The sequence below is a fragment of the Agelaius phoeniceus genome, chromosome 1, assembly GCF_051311805.1.
Source record: "Agelaius phoeniceus isolate bAgePho1 chromosome 1, bAgePho1.hap1, whole genome shotgun sequence".
Taxonomy (NCBI): Eukaryota; Metazoa; Chordata; class Aves; order Passeriformes; family Icteridae; genus Agelaius; species Agelaius phoeniceus.
Window position 1 is genome coordinate 83,420,648 of NC_135265.1, and position 19,553 is coordinate 83,440,200.

Below are 19,553 nucleotides of genomic sequence, written 5' to 3' on the forward strand. Positions count from 1 at the left end.
GGGTGATGCACAGTTGGATCTGATATTCACTGACAAAGTGCTGCTGACTGAAACAAATGTTTTACTGACAGTTGACACAAGTTCTGAAGAAGAGGTCAAGAAGATAGAGCCAGGCTTTTCATGGTGTTGTATGCTAGGAGGCTCAGTAGTAAAGGGAAGAAGTTAAAATGAAAGATATTCAAAAGAGCTAAAAGGAAAACTTTATTTACCACAAAGACAGTCATGTAGCAGAAGAAGTTTCCCAAGCTTTTGCAATTTTCATCTTTGGAGATCTTTAAGGTAAAACTGGAAAAAAACCAGAGCTGACCCTTCTTTGAGCTAGAGGTTCAACTAGATGACTTCCTGAGTTACTCTCTAGGACTGTATTTTCCTACAGTCCTAGAATCTCATTTTGCTATTCTTTTTTCAACAAGATCTTTCAGAGGCAAGAGTTGAACTTCAGATTATTTTAAACTGCTATTTTAAATTAATATCCATTATATAAATCACCCATCCAAGCCCTCTGTATTTCACAGATACCTCATTAGTCATTTTTCCCCACGGTATGAAGTTGAAAATATATCACTATTTATTTCTCTAAGTCAGTTCTAAGTCATGCTAATTGATTTAAATAGCTTTAAAAGTATTAAAGAAAACAGTTGCTATCAGTGCTGACCTTGCAGCACGCATCATCTTTTAGATATTCTGTTCTGTTACATTTTTGAGAAACTAGTCAAACATTATGCAAATAACCTTGTGTTTCTGATTATTTAAAAACTCTCAGCTTTGAACTTGTTTTCCTGCTCTGCTTCAATTAGAGCATGTTGAAGAGATTACTTCATCTCTCAGAATTTTGTTCTCAGCTGTACATGATAAATTTCAAACTTTAGACTGAACCTACACAATCTGTTTTTGAGCTGTTCAGTTAAGATATTGGCTGTTGCATTTGCTCCTCAAAAGTATAAAAAAGGTGTTCTGGACTACTCCTGGTATTGATCATTATATTAAATGCAGACCAAATAGCATTTATTCTACTGATAATGTTTCAGACTTCAGAAAGGTCTTAAGAGAAGAGAAAGGATGCACTTGAAAAGCTGGGCTCTATACTACTTTCTGTCAAATTAGCAAGGTACAGAAGTAATATCAGGAATTATGGAAAACTTGAACTGTAAAACTTTACTTTGCAAACTTCTTTCTTGAAATAGGATTCATTATAGCTTAATCCAAAAGTCACACACAGTATTAAAATATAAATGTGTTGGGATTTGGGGTTTTTCTTTATTTGCTTTATTGTTTTGATTTGGTTTCATTTTTTTTTCTTTGTTGGTTTTTGGTTTTAGTTTTGGTTGTAATGGTGTTGGGATGTGTTTGAGGGGGTCTTTTTTAGTTTTTGCTTATTTGTTTCTGATAGAGGCCATGGCATTTGAAATTGAAACAAGTCTTAATGAATGTCTGCTGCTCTGCTTTGCTCCAGTTAGATTTAGTTACTACCAGGTAAAATTAAAATAATCAAGAGAAGCTGTTAGAAAGGGGTGCACAGTGAGAAGACCTAAGATGAGAAGAGTAAGGATGATCATAATTTGGGATAATCTCAAGGGAGTTCAGTGAGAAGAAAAGGTGTCTATTTCTTGAGAGAGTGCAGAAAAGGCACAGCACTTGCTCCCACTCCTGAAGCTTAGAAGCTTTTTAAAAATGTCTTAGCTAGTGAAGACAGCCACAGTGATCTGCCAGAAACGGGGGAAAAATGGTGTTCCCTGGGAAAGTGTTGTAAGGTTGGATGTATGACATGACCTTTGTAATATACACTCTTTAAACATCTGAAGTGGAGTTATAAATTTCAGCAATTTCAGGTTTAATAGCAAATGCTGCTAATTATTTGAGCTGGGGATCTAGAAACTGAGCAAGGCTTTTTGCTGAACATATGCCTCTAAGATATGCCAGCAGAATATTTAACTGTCATGACCAGTTTTGTTGTCTGAGCAGAAAACAAACATGAAAGGGCAGCCTAAGGCACAGTTGGAAGGTCTCTTTAATTACTGTTGTTGGCAGAATTTATTTCCAGAAATGTTATCACAGAACTGGAAATAAAAATGTCTCCTGGCACCACAAGAGCTTTTTCAGATATCACTCTCCAATGTGACACTTCTGAAAAAGTTGGAGGAAAAAAGAGATAATACTATGCCCATTGACTTTTGACAAAATGCTATAACCCCAGAAATACTCATTTTAAGAGAATTTAAAGAAAAGCATGAGGAAAGGGAAAGGGAAAGGGAAGGGGAAGGGGAAAGGGAAGGGGAAGGGGAAGGGGAAGGGGAAGGGGAAGGGGAAGGGGAAGGGGAAGGGGAAGGGGAAGGGGGAAGGGGAAAGGAGAGGAGAGGAGAGGAGAGGAGAGGAGAGGAGAGGAGAGGAGAGGAGAGGAGAGGAGAGGAGAGGAGAGGAGAGGAGAGGAGAGGAGAGGAGAGGAGAGGAGAGGAGAGGAGAGGAGAGGAGAGGAGAGGAGAGGAGAGGAGAGGAGAGGAGAGGAGAGGAGAGGAGAGGAGAGGAGAGGAGAGGAGAGGAGAGGAGAGGAGAGGAGAGGAGAGGAGAGGAGAGGAGAGGAGAGGAGAGGAGAGGAGAGGAGAGGAGAGGAGAGGAGAGGAGAGGAGAGGAGAGGAGAGGAGAGGAGAGGAGAGGAGAGGAGAGGAGAGGAGAGGAGAGGAGAGGAGAGGAGAGGAGAGGAGAGGAGAGGAGAGGAGAGGAGAGGAGAGGAAAGGAAAGGAAAGGAAAGGAAAGGAAAGGAAAGGAAAGGAAAGGAAAGGAAAGGAAAGGAAAGGAAAGGAAAGGAAAGGAAAGGAAAGGAAAGGAAAGGCCCCCGCCCCATTGGGGTCCCATTGTAAGACAGCAGCTTCTTGCAGCTCCAAACACTGGTTCCAGATCTTCTGCTGCATCAAGTAATGACAGCAATGAAAGATGGCTCCAGAGCACACTGCAGTGGAGAGCCTTTATATTGTTTCAAATTCTGTGCCAAAAGACTTTCAGAGTATCAAAGCCATTTATAATATCTCATTTTGAATGTGGTCCAATAATTCATAATTAAAATTATTACAACTAAGAAAAGAGAAGATAGAGTATCTATTATATTAATGTAAAAGAAAACTTATGAGAAGTCTACCTTAGGCACAGCTTTAAATAATTTGAGTAGTTCTTGTCAATGTCATGGTTCTATTATCTTTGATCAATACTGTGGTTTGTTCCAGTCTACGTGTTACGTTCTGATGCCACGAATCACTGATGTCTAGTACAAAATTACAGTCATATTAGCTCACCTACACTATAATTCTCCAAATGTAGAACAGAAAAAAGCACCTCTTTAGAAGAACAATGTGAAGCCTGCTGGCTTTGCCAGCCCTGGAGACTGACAGTGCTGCAGCAAGACATAACAGCCACACACCATGCTCAGAAAAACAAGTCATAGCAGTTACAGAGTACTGCAGGCAGAGACACCTTTGCAAATTATAAACTGCTACTTGCTTTTTTTTTTTTTTTCTTCTGCCGGTGTAGAAGAAATAAAGTGTAGAAGAAGAAAGTGTAGAAGAAAAAATCTGAATAGCAGCAAGACCCACCTTTATTACAGGACTTGGAGAGAGCTTTCCTCTGAGTCTTAAAGGACTCTTGCTTACAGGCATCTAATCTTCAGAGACAAACAAAGAGAAGGAAAGATAGCAGTAAATTTGACAGGATCTTAGCACTGACTTGGTTATATTGGTGTTCTGCTGTTCTTGCTTTCCTCTACTACAGAGATTTGTAGAACTGAAATATTTAAGTACCTTTATATCTAAAAGCATCTGAGCTAATATGTGTCTTAAATGCAGAATGTGCTGCAAGTAATCAGTTTTTATCTCAAAATGGAAATATTGGAACGCACCTTGCTTAGCATTGTGGAAAAGCAAATATTTCTATTTTTCTATACAGCTATCTAAACATTGTTTTACATCAATAATTTACATCATTACTTCCTCCTGAAGAAAATTCCACACATTCATCCACAGCATGTGAAACATTTCCATGTTTTTTTCTGAACTCAGCAGCCATCATTGCCACAACATGCTCCCTCTTCTATTCCTCATCAGTCTTTCTTTTCAGGATGCAACACATTTTGCTGTTTCATCCTCATGTACTCTTGCAGTCCCATGCCTTTTCTCAGAAAATCCAGTAATTTGTCCTGTTTTCTGATTACTTAGCACTTTGTGGTGTAACTGAGATCATAGAATAATAGAAGCATTTAGACTCAAAAGAACCCTGAAAGTCTTCTGAGTCAAGCACAGTTCTAGACTTTCTTCAAAACTAATTCAGGTTACTCCAGGTCTTGTACACACGAGTTTTGAACATATCCAAGGATGCCAATTCTACAGCCTCCCTTAACAATGTATTTCAGTGATTCAATTCTCTTGTGCTGAAAAAATTTCTTCCTTACATCTGTTCAGAATTCTCCTATTAAGTGCTGCTTCTTCCCTTTGCTCTGTTGTGCATGTGAAAATTCATGCCCCCTGTTTTCGCTAATAACTCTTTGGGTGACACAAGACTGGATCATTCCTGCAGGGTGAAAACAAATATAGAAAAATATATAGTCTTGAAATATCTGGAAAATAGGAGTCCCTATTGGTGTCACTAATTCTGATTTCACAGGTAAGAGTTGTTCTACTAGTGATATTTTTGCTTAGGGAAAAATAAAATGTAATGCAAACAATTATTAAAATAACCCCTACTTCTTTTTTTCCATTAAAATCAGTCTCCCTGTACCTGTTATCTTTCTACAGGTTTTGCAAATCTCTGAGTGAGTCACTCATTCAGAATCATTGTTGCACCAAAGTCTAGCACATAGGAAGCTGGCAAAATTACCCCTCCTGTTTTGCATTATGTATTTTCTTAAGGGGATAAAATAATTTGCAACATATATTTATATGCACAGTATTACACTATCCAAATGTCTCAACAAAATGTATCATGAAAATGCATGAGCTTGTCCAAACAAAAAGACATCCGGCTTCTTTAAAGAAATTATGCTGCATATTCCCAGCCTGACATTTTTTTCCAGAAAGCTTCATGAATGCTTGGATACTAGAGGTTTGTTTTTTAGGACTAGTTAATTGCTGAACTACTCTGCGGAACACTTGACCACAGTCTGACCTCAGAAGAAAAGTACAAAATTTCCATCATTTCCATGGAGACACCTGTAGTCTTCTGACCCTGGTGTAGGAGTCCTCAACCCTGCTGAACTCAGTTCAGGTAGGAATTTGCAGAACAAGAGAACAAGGAATTTGCAGAACAAGGGAACTCAAGTTCACCTTGATAACCTCTAGGAAGAGTTTATCCAAGAGTTTTTACCTCCTTGATTTATTTCTCCTCTTTATTGACAAGGAACTTAAAGAGAGGCTAAATTCATGAGAAAATTTCCTTTTTTCCTGGTTAATCTGAAAGCACAGTCTGAGTAGAAAAGACTGAGAACAATCAGGTAAGGCTCAGAGATGCCAATATATTGCATCATCCAATCTCCTCGATGATGAGAGCTCAATGTGAGAACAGTCTTCCACTGAATCAAAAGTATCTCCCTAGCAGGGGAAAAAACAGAGAAACTAGGCAAAAATAGAAAGAGACAGGGAGAGAGAAAGTTTCTTTAAGTGATAATTCAGTCTCTCTGGGCTTTTTTTTTCTGTTTGTTTTATCTAGCAGGCTGACAAATGTAGTATTCTCTCCAGATGAGAAGGTGAAGATAGTCTTCACTGGAATTGAAAGAGGTATTTAATGAACTCCACTGATGATAGCCCTGGAAACAGAACAAAGGATTGCAGTGAAATGTCTGACTTGCTTTGTATTCACAGGAGTTCAAAATAATAGTAAAACTTAATGTTCTACTAGTACAAAATCAGGTTATCCATGCTGAAAGGTCTTTCTAAGTGACAGGAAGACTAAAACAAATGGGCAGGGAGTGCAGCAAAAATGTTTTGCACCTATTTTGGGTTTTTAATTATTTAAAGAGCTGTACACAATGCTAAGCTTAGATGCAAATGCTGAAATGCTTTCTCCATGAAGTATGATGCAACCTCCACATAATGTCTTTGAGCTGTTCCTCTTCAGTATGCAAAAAGATGCAAAGTGTCACGGAGGAGTGGCATGACAACACATATGTTTCTCACCATTCCTTTACCATACAGTTTAACAACTCCATATTACAGGAGGCACTCTACCCCTCAAAGCCTTAAATGACATGCCCCATCCAAGTTCTTAATGTAAACAGTATGAACTATTTTTATGTTTCATAAAGGAACTGCTAACTCCCCTCCTCCTCACTCAGCTGCACAGTTGCTGTGCTCCTGGAAGGGCATAGCATTCTTTCCGAATCTCAGCAGGAAAGGCACGGCAGCAAATGGTGTAACAAAACTGCTCTAATAATAATTATAAAATAATTAAAAAAAAACCATAAAAACACAACAGAAATAGCAGGAGAAATACAAATTAGCAAGTAAACCTTATGCTTTTTCTGGTGCTGGAATCCTACTCTTCTGCTGCACCAGACAGGGCCATGGCATGATCCTACCTGTGGAGAGGTTCATTCCCATCCAGTACCATGTCTCCTTATACCTAGTGTCACACACAAAACTATTCATCCTGTTTTGACATTTGTTTCTCCAAAATGCTCTTTCTTTCTGCCCACCAGAGCATGCCTCAGTACATCTGCCCTTCACTGCTATATCCTGGGGGCTGTGCAGCAGTCGCTCATGCAAACTTATGGATATGCTAAGCCAAAGACCCAGTTTGGCTGTCAGGGCTTGATGAAGATCATTGTCTCTTGAACATAACATCTTCCCTAAGCCTCAAAATGCAACGATATTTCTTGTTTTCATCCCTTGGGGAACTAAGACAGAAAAAGGTACACAAGAGAAAAACAGAAGTGGAAAAAAAAGACTGTGATGAGATGACAGCCAGTGGCAAATAGCATGTCTTTCCACTCTGGAAAGTCTAATGGTGCCTACAACCCTGAAGTTTTATCATTCCTCTGCTGTCAACAAACATCTGTGAAATCAGGGCTGATTTAAGTAGGAAATAACAGCAGCTGTTGGTGTTTGTCTTTCTGTTATCTTTAGTGACACACAGGTGTGCAAGAGATATGCTTGTGATGGGCTCTGTGACTGTCCCTTCTCTGATGGGATCTGTGCGCTTTAAAAAGAGATGGAAGGCTTACAAATGTCACACAAAGGAAGTAGTAGAATCACACACAAGGTTCAGAAGCATGAACATTTATATTCAGCGCAAAAATCCTCTTCTCTTCAATATCCAATTCAGCACACTAGATGTATTTGCCTGGTGGATGAATAACAGAGTATAAACAGTATAACAGAGACAGCAGAACTGCCAGAGTTTGAAGGCATGGTGTCATCAAGGCACGGGGCTGTGTGAGACCACACTGGTCTCCTGATTAAGGAAATTAAGCACTGATTAGTGGGCTTAGTCTTGCCTCTTCAGTGTTGATGTAAGGGTACTTGTTAAATTAGTAAATTATATTACCTGAAAGTTATAACTCATTTATGTTCCTCTCTTCTCTGATTCCTTAACCGAGGCTCTATTGCCTGATTTAAATTTATTTTTCTGATTTGTTACTGTACCAAGTACTTGCAGCTTTAAATGAAATGAATTGTACAATGTCTCTGACTGTATGAGGATTTCCTTCCCCTCAGGGGTACTGTGAAGATAAAACGGCAATGTACTATGCACATTCATAATATTGTGATACATTTAGGACAATAGTATATGAATAAAGAATATTTGGGTTTTTATCAGAGAGAATGATACATAGTAAACGAGGTACCATTGAAAAATAAGGAGAAAAAGCAGATAATGAAGGCAATTGCTTAAATTATGTCCAGCTAGGCTGCACATTGAAAGATGGAGGATGACAGTGGGATGCATCTAAAGAAGTTCTAAGGCTCAAGATGAACTCAGAGAAAGCTTCACAGCCCAAAATCTCATTTTCTTCTGTTTGTGAAATGTTATTGACAGTCCTTGAAAGTTCCAAAATGTGTCAGACCACTGAGAGCACTAAGAGACCTTGGTCAGCCTCACCAGTGGGCTCCATCCACCCATTCTGCTCAAGAGTCCCGGCCCTTTTAAGGCCCATCCTGTGCTGTTGGTCCCTGTCAGTCTGCTCTGTGCTCAGGTTCACCTGTCTGCAGCCATTTCAGGGCACACCTGTGATAGTATAGGGATAAAATGTTTCTAAAATCATGGGATACTCAGGGGAGTTGGAAAGAAAGGTTGGGCCTGATAGGCACTGGGAAGATGTTGAGCTTTACTGGATCATGCAAAACTGCACCTGTATAATCATTTAATGACTATGATAAATGATATGACTGTTAAATGTGATAATTGGATATGATTATTGTTTAATCATAACAGGAATAATGAGAAACGATTTTGGGGGGTTTGATGGAAATTACAAGAATCCATGCTTGGATGAGATCAATGTATACAATAGAACAATATAAGTTTAATAATTAATATGTAGTTATATAACAATAAGGGTATAGAAACGTGTTCATCCCGAACCTATGTCAGAGTCAGAGTTGGGTCTGTACCCCTGACACCCAGAGCTCTTCAATAAAAGCACCTGAATGTAATCATTCTGTGATTATGTGTTTCTGAACACTAACACTCAGACTTGTCTTGCCACCTGCCTCAAAACTGCTGGGCTGGATCTGACAAGAAGTAGCATTGGACTACATTCATGGGTAGGTAACTCCTTGTCTTGTCTCAAACGTGGTCCTGGATTTTTGCTTCAAGTTTCAAGTCTGAGGAAAATAGAATCTTCTTGGGGATTGGGAAATATCTGAGAATGAAAACAACATTGGGTCTCAAAAATTATTTGTGCTTAAGACTTCTTTGTATCACAGTACCCTTTATTGAACTGGAGGGAAAAACACTCATCCTTGAGAGACGCATCAGTCACATCAAACCTTAAAGGAGTCAAGAAATTCCAGATTAGACTTCTGAAGATAACAAGAGGTATCCCCCCAGAGGGGGTATAATTTACTTTTGCGGCTTTGAAGATTTTGCACATTATCAGAAAATGTGCTGTATGGAACTGGAGTGCTCTTCAGGCACAGGAAAGGCTCTGATCCAAACTCTAATATTAATCAATCCTGGTGTTTGTGTCTAAATCCAACAGAATCTAATTAGTGAAAATTAATAGGCTGGATTCTGATTTTCTTAAATTTTTATGGGCACTTAGTCTATGTCATTTTTCATTATTCACAACAGCTGCAAGCCTAGTCAACAGGCAGCTCTTACTTCGGCCAGCACAGAATGTGTATTTCTACGACAGGGAACTTTGTTCTTATCAGATAATTTGAAAAGTGGACTAATAATAATTTGTTTCTCCTTGCAGAAACTTGTCTGGGGTAAGAACACAAGGCAAAAGAGACAGCTTCCATAGCCCACAGACAGGAACATTTTGTTATTTAAAGCTTTTATTTTTAGGGGGAGGTAACAATAGTAAAAAGATCATAAATTTTTTTAAGAAAAAAATAGTTTCTATGCATCCCATGAAGGCAACAGTCACAGACAGAACAGTCCAAAGAATATTTTAATGTAAACAGAGTTTTGACACAGAACTAACCTTTATGTTGTTTCACATCTCAGAAATATCTATCTTTAAGGATGGATATTTCCCAGGAACATGGTTCCATCTTCCCTGCCATTCCCTAAGATAAAGGAAGACTGCAGTGAGGTTTCCCCCTCACCCTCCAAACTTCTTTTCTCCGGACTTACAAACCCAGCTCCCTTGGCCTCTCCACACACAGGACATGCTCCCACCTCCCAACCATCTCCCCCAGAGAGAGTTCAGCTCAGTAGGCAATGGCAATACACAGTGGCTGCATGGCACTCTATCCCAAATGGCTAGCTCCTAATCCACATTTGGATTAACTAGAAATTTCTTCACACAGCAGCAGCTGAGAGGTGGGCCTCTGGATGCAAAATAAGACAGTCATACTGCTGTCACAAACTAACAAAAAGCAGGCAAGGCAGTTGATTTTTGCATATGGACAGAGAATTTATTACTAGAATACCACTTGGTATTCAAACAGCACAGAGTGCCCAGAAGCAAGAAATTGAACTGACCTGCTCTTACCATCTTAACAAATTGCAGAAGGTATTTTAAGAAGTATCCCACATCTACCTTTGAAGTTAGACCTGCTTGGAGCAGGAGGTCAGCCTAGGTGGTATCCAATGGCTTCGTTCAAATTAAATTACTCTGGTTTTTTTCTGTACCTTGAAGCACTCAGTAAAGTCCTATAACATACTTAAAAGAACATTATCTGTAAAGACAAGAGCAATTGACTGACTAGATGAAGTAAAGAACTCTAAAAACCTTTTTTAAATGGAGATAAGTGGAGGTAAAAGAACATATAGGTACTTCAGTTCAACATTTAGAAACCACAAGAGGTTTCTAAAATACCCATTAACCTCTTACTTAAACCTCTCTACCAGACTGTTTTCCCTGAATAACCAATTCAACCCCAGAGTTTCATTTGCATCCCTGTCCCACTCCCTTCACTGTGTAACTCCACAAATGCCAGTGGAGTCACACAGTAGAAAGGCCATCTCTGCCAAAAGGACAACTTTAGTTTAAGATCAAACAGACACCCAGGCACTTGATGGCATCTGATTGGCAGGTGCCTGGCACATGATGGGCATGTGATTGCCATCTGCTGGGCACTTAATTGCTGCATGATGGATGCACACCTGGGATGTGATGCATGTGATCTGTGGTGGACCAAAGGCTTTTACTCAGCCCTGGCCCCTCAGTCCCATGATTACTGACCACTGCTTCAAGTGACACAGCTGGAAGCATGACACAGATGATCATGTTGGATCAAAATACATCTAAATACATCTTCTTGGTGCTGATTCTAGTATGCTGCTTCTCCTGCCCAAGAGTAGCTGGAGGATTGAGCCTGCCCCCTACTAGGGCTCCATTTGCTTTTCAGCCACCTTAGAACACCATGCATGTTTGCTGCAAAATCTTCCTTCCAATGGGTGACAGACATCTTGGAGCCATGGACTCAATAAAGACTCTTTTTGTGGCACATTATAGCCTACTTCCTCACCCTCAAAATATTTTGTGCTCCACAGAATACAAAACTCGTCTCTCCCTCTTTCTTTCCCCACTTATACTAATATCCTGTCTGCTCCAAAGACTCCAGATGCCTTTCCTTGTAATATCAAATAATTCACTGATAAGTGATAACTTACTGATAAATAACTCACCTCAGGGGAATTAATCTTAATTTCTAACAATTTCCTGGGGGAGGGATTGTCCACGCAGAACTTGTCTGCTTCTCTCCTCATGATGCCATACTACATAGTTAAATAAGTTATTGCTTCCTATATTCTAACAATATCTTTAGACCATCATGTTTGTAACAAAATGCAATACTTTATTTTGGATTTGCTTGTTTGATGTTGGTCTTTTACATCCACAGGGGATGTCAGATCTCCAGGCTTGGATACTGACCTAATACTTCCCAAATATATTTACCGTGGGTAATAGCCCAGCACAGTACACTGATCCCAGGCACTGATCCCAGGCTGCACCAGCTTAGGCTGACCTTGAGCATCTGAAATGCTGCCTTTTGTTTTGTGTACAAACATAAAAGTCATCAGCTGGCTTAAACGTTTGGCCATCAGTGAATATTAAACCAGCACTCAATGCCAGAACCCAGACTGTGCAGTATCCAGAATTTAAATCTTCAGTCAAAGGATCTTGATTGCCTTTCTCATGACTATCTGTCAGATAGCAAGTGGAGGTATCCATCTGTCAGATAGCAAGGGGAGGTATTGTTTTTCTAACAGACTGTGAATGGAAATGGAAAATAATAGTCTTATTGGTCATAGAGGAAGACACAATGGAACTGCAAGTTCCACATGTTCTTCATACAACTCATTTTTTTACTGGCCTACAAGAAACAGCAAAAAGAACACATGACAAAAAAGGATGTTGATCTTCTGTGCCCTTTTGAAAGGGGTCAGATGTTAGACAAAGTTATTGTAATTTTTCTTGCTTACCTTCACTCAGAGCAAATGTGAATGCAGCCATATTCAGGTTACGCATCAGTGCTATAAGTGCCAGCCAGGAAATAAATTATGCACAGCAGCAAACAAGTGCCTTCCAGATTCACAGGAAACTGCTGTCCAGACAAACACACATTTCCTAGCACAGTCTGAAACTAAATGAACTGTCATTAGGGAAGATTATATTGATATAGGAAGTATTCGAGAACAAAAATTTCCCTCATAATCTCATTTATTCACATCCCTTTAAATTGCTATAATTGGAGATTCTAGGTTTTCATTTTAACAGTGGTATGTAAAGAAGTAACATGTTGGTCTTAAGCACTCAGAAATGCAGGAATTAAGGGCAGATACAAAGGAATGTTCAAAGACTTATCTTCCTCTCTAAGAAGAATTTCAGAAATTATGGGAAAAAAAAAAGATGAATGCTGGATGGATCTTGGACTCACTTTTATCCTGAGCCAGAAATCTTTGTTTTATTGTATTTATGTTGGTTTATAATTTTTGCACACGTAAGTGAATTTATTTAGTTTGCATGCCCATGGAATGAAGCGAGAATATCAGTCCTGTGCTGAGATAGGTCTCTTACATCTGAAACCAAAATAAAATCGTCATTTTACTGATAAATTAAAATAACACTTCAGTTGTTTCCTACTTCTTTCCCTTTTCAGCTTCAAATATCATTTATCTTCAACAGGCAAGTTTATTTGGAATGACATCTTTTGTTTTCTCTCCTGTAAATATAATTTTTCAGTTAAATGCACTTTAAAAGAATATTTAGACAACTAGTAGCACTGATAACATAGAAAATTGTAAAAAGTCACACTCCTTGATCAAACAGTTCTGCTGGGGTGGGATCAAATTATTGTGGATTCAAGGTAATTAATTTCCCTCTAACACGTTTCTGCAACAATGCTGCCAGGTTCCTAACTGCCAGAACAGAGTAACAACTGCTTTCCAAATTTCTAAATCCACACAGCTGATACAGGAGACCATATATGTCTCTCAACCCCTACAGCTTGTAGCACCTCATATCAGGCATGGAAATAATAATTAGTGTGATAAACATTTAATATGAACATGTCTGGAACTTCCACCATTGGAAAGGTCTAGGGATCAGAGAAGTAGGTCTTGAATCAGAAAGTGAGGCTTTCTTTCCTGAGATGCCTCTTGGAGACAGAAGAAAAAGGAAACAAAACTTTAGAAGAGAGGTGGATCTGATGTACCTTGGTTTGAGTTACTGCCTCCAGGAGCATTCTCATTTGAAAGACGAATGTAATGGGTAAGGCTGTTAAATTGTGTGGACTAAATTGCTCAGTAGCTCCATCTGGAAGATGAGAATGAATGAAGCAGAGATTTGTACTTGTTCCCCTGTGGTCCTACATTTCCACCTGTGGCCTGGATGCTGGCAGAGTCCATCTTCAGCAAATCTGAAGAGCACACTGACCTAGGGGTATGGCTATTAGGATTTGCCAAACTCAGCAGTCCAGGAGTGGAATTCTGTTGCCCGTTCATGCCTGCAGGACCAGCTGGTATCTAGGCTGAGCAGGTTTTGGCCAAGTGCAGACACACATGTGAACAGTGGGTGAGTTCAGCTTGAAGTGGGGTTCCAGGACCGTGGGCAGGGGAGGCCCCAGGAGGGGCTGGTCAGGGCCAGAAATCTGGACAGCACCCACCAATGGGATGCAGAACTGGAGCCCTCCAGAGATGTCTTCCAAACAGCACTTCTGGGGGTCTTCAGATGGAGCTCAGTTAATCAGGGCCAGCAGCTGCATAACCTCCACTGCTGTTCTCCTCATCTGTGTTATTGAATCGATGAAGAAAGCTGGAAAACCAGATTTCATTTACCTTTTTTTTCCTATCCCCCAAGATAAGCTGGAGGGCAGAGAGACTGCCTGATCTGCTTTTCATAAAGTAAATCTGATTCTGAAAGCAGCGAGTGCTTGCTAATGCAATCAGCATTTCAAAATGTGTATGATTTTAATGAAAAAACCTGACCAAAGTTTCCTAAGTACACTTTTAAGCAGATGTTCATCCTCAACTGTTCTGTGTTCCCATAGTGTCTGCAATGTATGTTCTGTGCTGACATCTGTTTCCTGCTGTATTTCCTTTTGGCTTTTTGTATGAACCAAAGGCACTTAGTAGAAAGAAAAGAAAGAAGTACCAATTTACTTGGTTTTGTATACACAAGTAGCAACTAGAAAATGAGAAGGACCAAGAAAAATGTGTGAGGAAGTAAACTTTGTTTTCAGCATTAAGTAGGTATACACAAAGGCAAAATAACTACCTCTGAGTGATCAGCTACTCAAAATCATTGTGAGAGAAGGGTATGAAAACTAATTATGAGATGTGAAAGCCAGATCTGTGATGGCGTTTGAAAATATTCACATAATGAGGGGCAGAAAGAGAGACATGATGAGATGCAGGCAAGTTCAAGTGAAAAAGGAGGAGTACATGAGTTATACCAACTAAATCCACTGTGCTGCAGAAAGGAGCACATTCAATAAGAACCAAAATCAACAAGATGTGGAATGAAAGGTGATAGATAAAAATAAATGCATATGTAAAAGTGAAAAGTAAAACCCTTAAAAGTCATAGATGAAGAAGAAAAGTCACAAAATCATTGCAAAATGCAAGCATGTAAGCAGAGGAAAAAATGCACAAAATATTGCACACTGGCATGTAATAAAAATTACACATCAGTGTGTAATAAAAATTACACACCATTACACCGGTGTGTAAACAAAAGGAAATTCAAATAAAAATACACATAATGATATATAAAAAAGGAAATAAAACATCCTGGGAAAAAGAATAGCCAAAATGAGGTGACAAATATAAGATTAAAATAGAGGTGGAAATGAAAAGCTGTAATGTGATACAAAGAAGGTACTTGTTCTTTGACAGTTAATTTAAATGATGCAACATAATAGCAAGTGGGAAACAACAGGTGCAAGAAAATGCACATGCAGGGAAATATGAGTCTATGCGATAAGAAAGTTAAAATAAAAGTTGAGCTACAGAGCTCAACATGTCTTAAAGAGGCTGTGTTAGAGGTGAAAATTCCTACTGATTCAAAAAAGTGAAATGCTTCAATGAGAGGTGAATGGAAAAATATAATGAGTTGTGCAATTTGAGACCTAATAAGTTGTAAAAAAACCCAATGTGCAGTCAGAACATAGATTAAAAAAGGAAAACCTGAAAAAACATAATGAGTCAATAGAGGAATGGATTATGAGATGGGCAAAAATCACATCTGGTGCACACATAACTTCTCAAAAACACAAACAAGCACTCATAAGTAGAAAAAGCCAATATGAGCAGCACATAGGGACTTGTAAAACGGAAATGTGTAATGGCATTTTAAAGACCAATGGGGAACAAGATGTGAATAATGAAGCTGCAGAATGAATACAGTATAACTATGAACATTAAAAGAGGAGAAACAGAAATCTAAAATGGGTAATGTTACACACCAAAGAATGTAAGTTAAAAAAATCAAACCAGGTGATTCATTCAGGCAAACTTATAAGAAAAATTACATTTGATGTCAAACAGAAAAGGAAAATTTAATCTGAAAGGGGAAATTCATTAAAAAATGTAAAAATAGAAGTTAATAAATAAATAAAGAGGGAAAGCTTGACATGTTTAAAATCAGAAATGTGTCATGACCTATAAAATATGAAACATCACTAGAAATAAATCAAGCTGTGAAATTGCAGGCATTAGGGAAAGTGCAGAAATAGCTCTGCAAAAGAAAACAGAAAAAGTGAACAATGTGAAAAGAAAGCATGGCAGGATTTGCAGATATGAAAATGTATGCTAAGAGGCACCACACGCATCTTCAAGTTTCAAAAAATACAAAGATGGGAGTTCATTATGCATTCATTCAAGGAAAATCTGGTATGAGATTCAAAATTAAAATTTGCAATATGATATCATTCAAGTGCTAATGAGAAATTAAAATAATGTATTTATTGGGGTCCAAAAGAAAGGTAGTTTACACAGGAACAACAAAAATTACAGTCTTGAAAAATCATAGTAGGATGCTAGTAGGAATATATAAAATTTCTCAGAAGATGTAAAAAGTTAATTAAAAATGTGAGGAAAGAAAAATGCACAGGGAAATCTGAAATCTAACACTCAGAATAAAATACATAGTCTGTAATGGGCAGCAAAAAGGAAATTGGCTAATAAGCAATGATACATGAAATTCCTAATTAGATCTAAAAGCACATAATGAGACATTGAAACAAAACCAAGCAGTGAAATAAAAATGAACATGCACATCAAAAATCAAAACTGGAAACAAGATGCAAAAAAACATTCATATGAAGATCCAGAATCAAAAAAAAGTGGGTAATGAGATGTGAAAAGGAAAACTCATAACAGGATTTGGCATCAGGAATACATAATAAGTTTAAAATTTTTAGTAAGTAAAGAAATACAAAATCAGAGAGAGTAATGATAGGCAAGACCAGAAATGCACCTCTAAGATCAAAGATGAAAATTTAAATAAGGTTGAAAATTAAATAGTGAATCCTGTGATGCAATCGGAAAAATGCAGAATGAATTAAGAAAAATTAAATCCATGAAGAAATATAGAAAGAAAACTCTGTAATAGGTTGTGAAAAATCAGTGTTTGATGGAAAGCAAACTCTCTGGTATACATTGTAATATGAGCACTGAAATCCACAGTGAGGGTCTGGAAAATGAGTAATGAGATGTGAAATCAGAAATAAAATGATTTGCGATAACAATCATTCATAATGACAAGCAAAAACAAGAACTGAAATGCTAATGCAGCATGGCATGGGAATTGCTGAAGGAGGTACAGTAGCTGAGATGCATAATGGAATATGGAAGCAGAAATATATAATGAAGTGTGAAAAGAAAACATGTACCATAATAAAACATGCATTGCAAGCTATTTTATCTTAGAAGGACTGAAGCAAATAAAGCAGCATGAAAATGAAACAATACAACTGAAATGTTCAAGGTGTTCGAGGTAAGAATTTTACTTGAATATTTGAACAGGGAGGTTAGGGATAAAGTCAGTGGCTCACTGGCTGTTGTAGATTTATTTTACCCTTTTTTTAGTTTTGAGCTTGCCCCACTTCCTGATGCAGAAGGGATCTGACTCCATTCACACAGGAGTTCTGGACATCCAGCAATACAATACAGTACCGTGTCAGCTTCACTCTGTGTGGCATCATCTCTTACACATCACAGCAATAAGATGCACTGACAGATTATGTAGGAGAAACAGCCTTTGGGAATTCCCCCTCAGGCATGTCAAGGCCACTAAGAAGCATTTTAGTTGCATAACAGTTTCAGCCCTAAGGCATTTGTGCCAGGCCACCAGCAGAAATGTGGATAACTTGGTGAGGTACAGGTTTACAAAGAATCAGAGATCAGCGACTTGGAGCATGTTAATAATTACATATTACTATTATGTATCTAGTCCATATTATAGTATATGTATATAGTACATTTACTATTAACATAATATTACTATTATGTTAATAGTACATATAAACAATGGGTTAAATTGCTCAAAGGGGAAGACAAGCAATTGCAATAACTTTTTGCTACCTCACACTTTTGTCATGCCACACAATACATATATATAAACTCCCCAAGCAGCAGCAGCAGCATGTTTGGTCTTGAAGGATGCCCACAAGCCTGGTGAGCATGCTCTGCTGAAATGTTGGGGCTGCTTGGCCTTTGTGGTGCTTCTGGAGTGTCTCGAGCCATTGGACTCTGACCTTGATTCTCACCTTTGAATATTTAATGTTAAAGCAGATCTGTTCTCCAGAACATATCCCAAGGATAATGTGACTTTCACATCATCTCATGCCCCCCGGATATTGCCATCCCACAGGCAACTCATTTTTCCAAAGACTCTTGAGCATGGATAGTAGATACTGCTCACAGAGGAGGCTCATCACACCTGCAGACAGTGCCTGCAAAGAGGGAAATCTCTGAATCGCAGGGAGGAGCAAGACTTGGATCATGCAGGATGTGTGCTGGGGAGGCTACACAGTCACAGTCAGGCTGGGAGCATGCTTCACCTTTACAATGCTGAGCAGAAGGTTCTCTGGCATCAACACAAGGGTGCTGAAGCAGTAACTCCAGCTGTGCCACTCAAAGCCATCCTCCCCCAGGACAGGTCCTTCACAGGCTGGTCAGAAAAGGCACACCAGAAATGCAGAGTGGCACACGGTGTCACCCCAGCCAGATGGTTTCCTCAGGAGGGGTCACTGCACAGAACATACATTGGAGAAAGGGCCTCAAACTCTTCCAGTGAGCTGGCTGAAATAGAAATGGTCAGTCTTTGGAAATAACCTGTCTTTGGAAAACCTTGCTGCCATGGCATAAACAAGCTGAGTCATCAATCCTGACTGCACAAGGGATCAGCCTGGAATGCTCCTGGGGCTAGAAAGGTCAGCTATTAAGCAAAGTGCAAAGCCCTCACATGCTATGTCTAGAGAGCTCCATTGTTTTATTACTTGCCACTAACAAGGAGTGTTCCATCCGCTTTGTAATTGCCCACTATGATATTAAGAGTAATCACATCCTTAATCAGTCTTGTCTTTGTCTCAACAATGTCATATGCTTCCTTAAGTCACGTGTTATGGGCCACTGCTCATCTTTATCATGCAGCCAGCCACTCTATCTTATGCTGAATATTACATCAGGGTTACGGAGAGGGATGCAAATAAATGGCTGGCACACCTTTCCTTCTTTTTCTTTCTCAAAAATGAGAAAGCTGCTAGAAAGCTGACTGTCATCTAAGCTTTGGGGAAAACTCTGGCTGACTGCAATAAAATCAGGATTTCACCAATAAAATTTTCTCTGCTTCAGAAATTCTGATCCTTTTAGTACAATAACCTGTAAAATTTGATCTGACAAGAGGCAAAACCCTCAATGGCATTAAGCTTATTAGACTGATTCAAAAGCTGAAGTAATACTGTGATTAGTGCATACTGCATGCATTATGACCATAATAAATAAGAATACAATCAGTTGCCAGCAGCAGCTGGTAACTTGTCTTATGCTGTAGAGTTCATCCAAAATATTCACTGAACAGCAGAACGCTTTAAAAAATGGATAATGTTTTGGATGAGAAATAACACCAAAATACAGGCTCTGATAGTAGAGATAATAAAGCTAACAGCTGAATAGAATGGAGATACTAAATGCACATCTAGACTCCATTATCTTTCCACAGCATGCTTCCCTTCTATATATCCTGCAGCCTCCATTTATACTGTTTGGTAAAACTCTATTAAAAGCACGCTCAGTCAGCTACAGAAAATGCTCACAGATTGTTTTAAATAAATAAGCATTCAGCAGAACTTAACTTTAATGGTGCAAGAAGCATTTTGTCAGAGCGAAATACCAACATGAGGATTGTCTATGTTTGATGAAAAATTTAACCAGTCAGTTGGTTAGTGAGTGTTCCA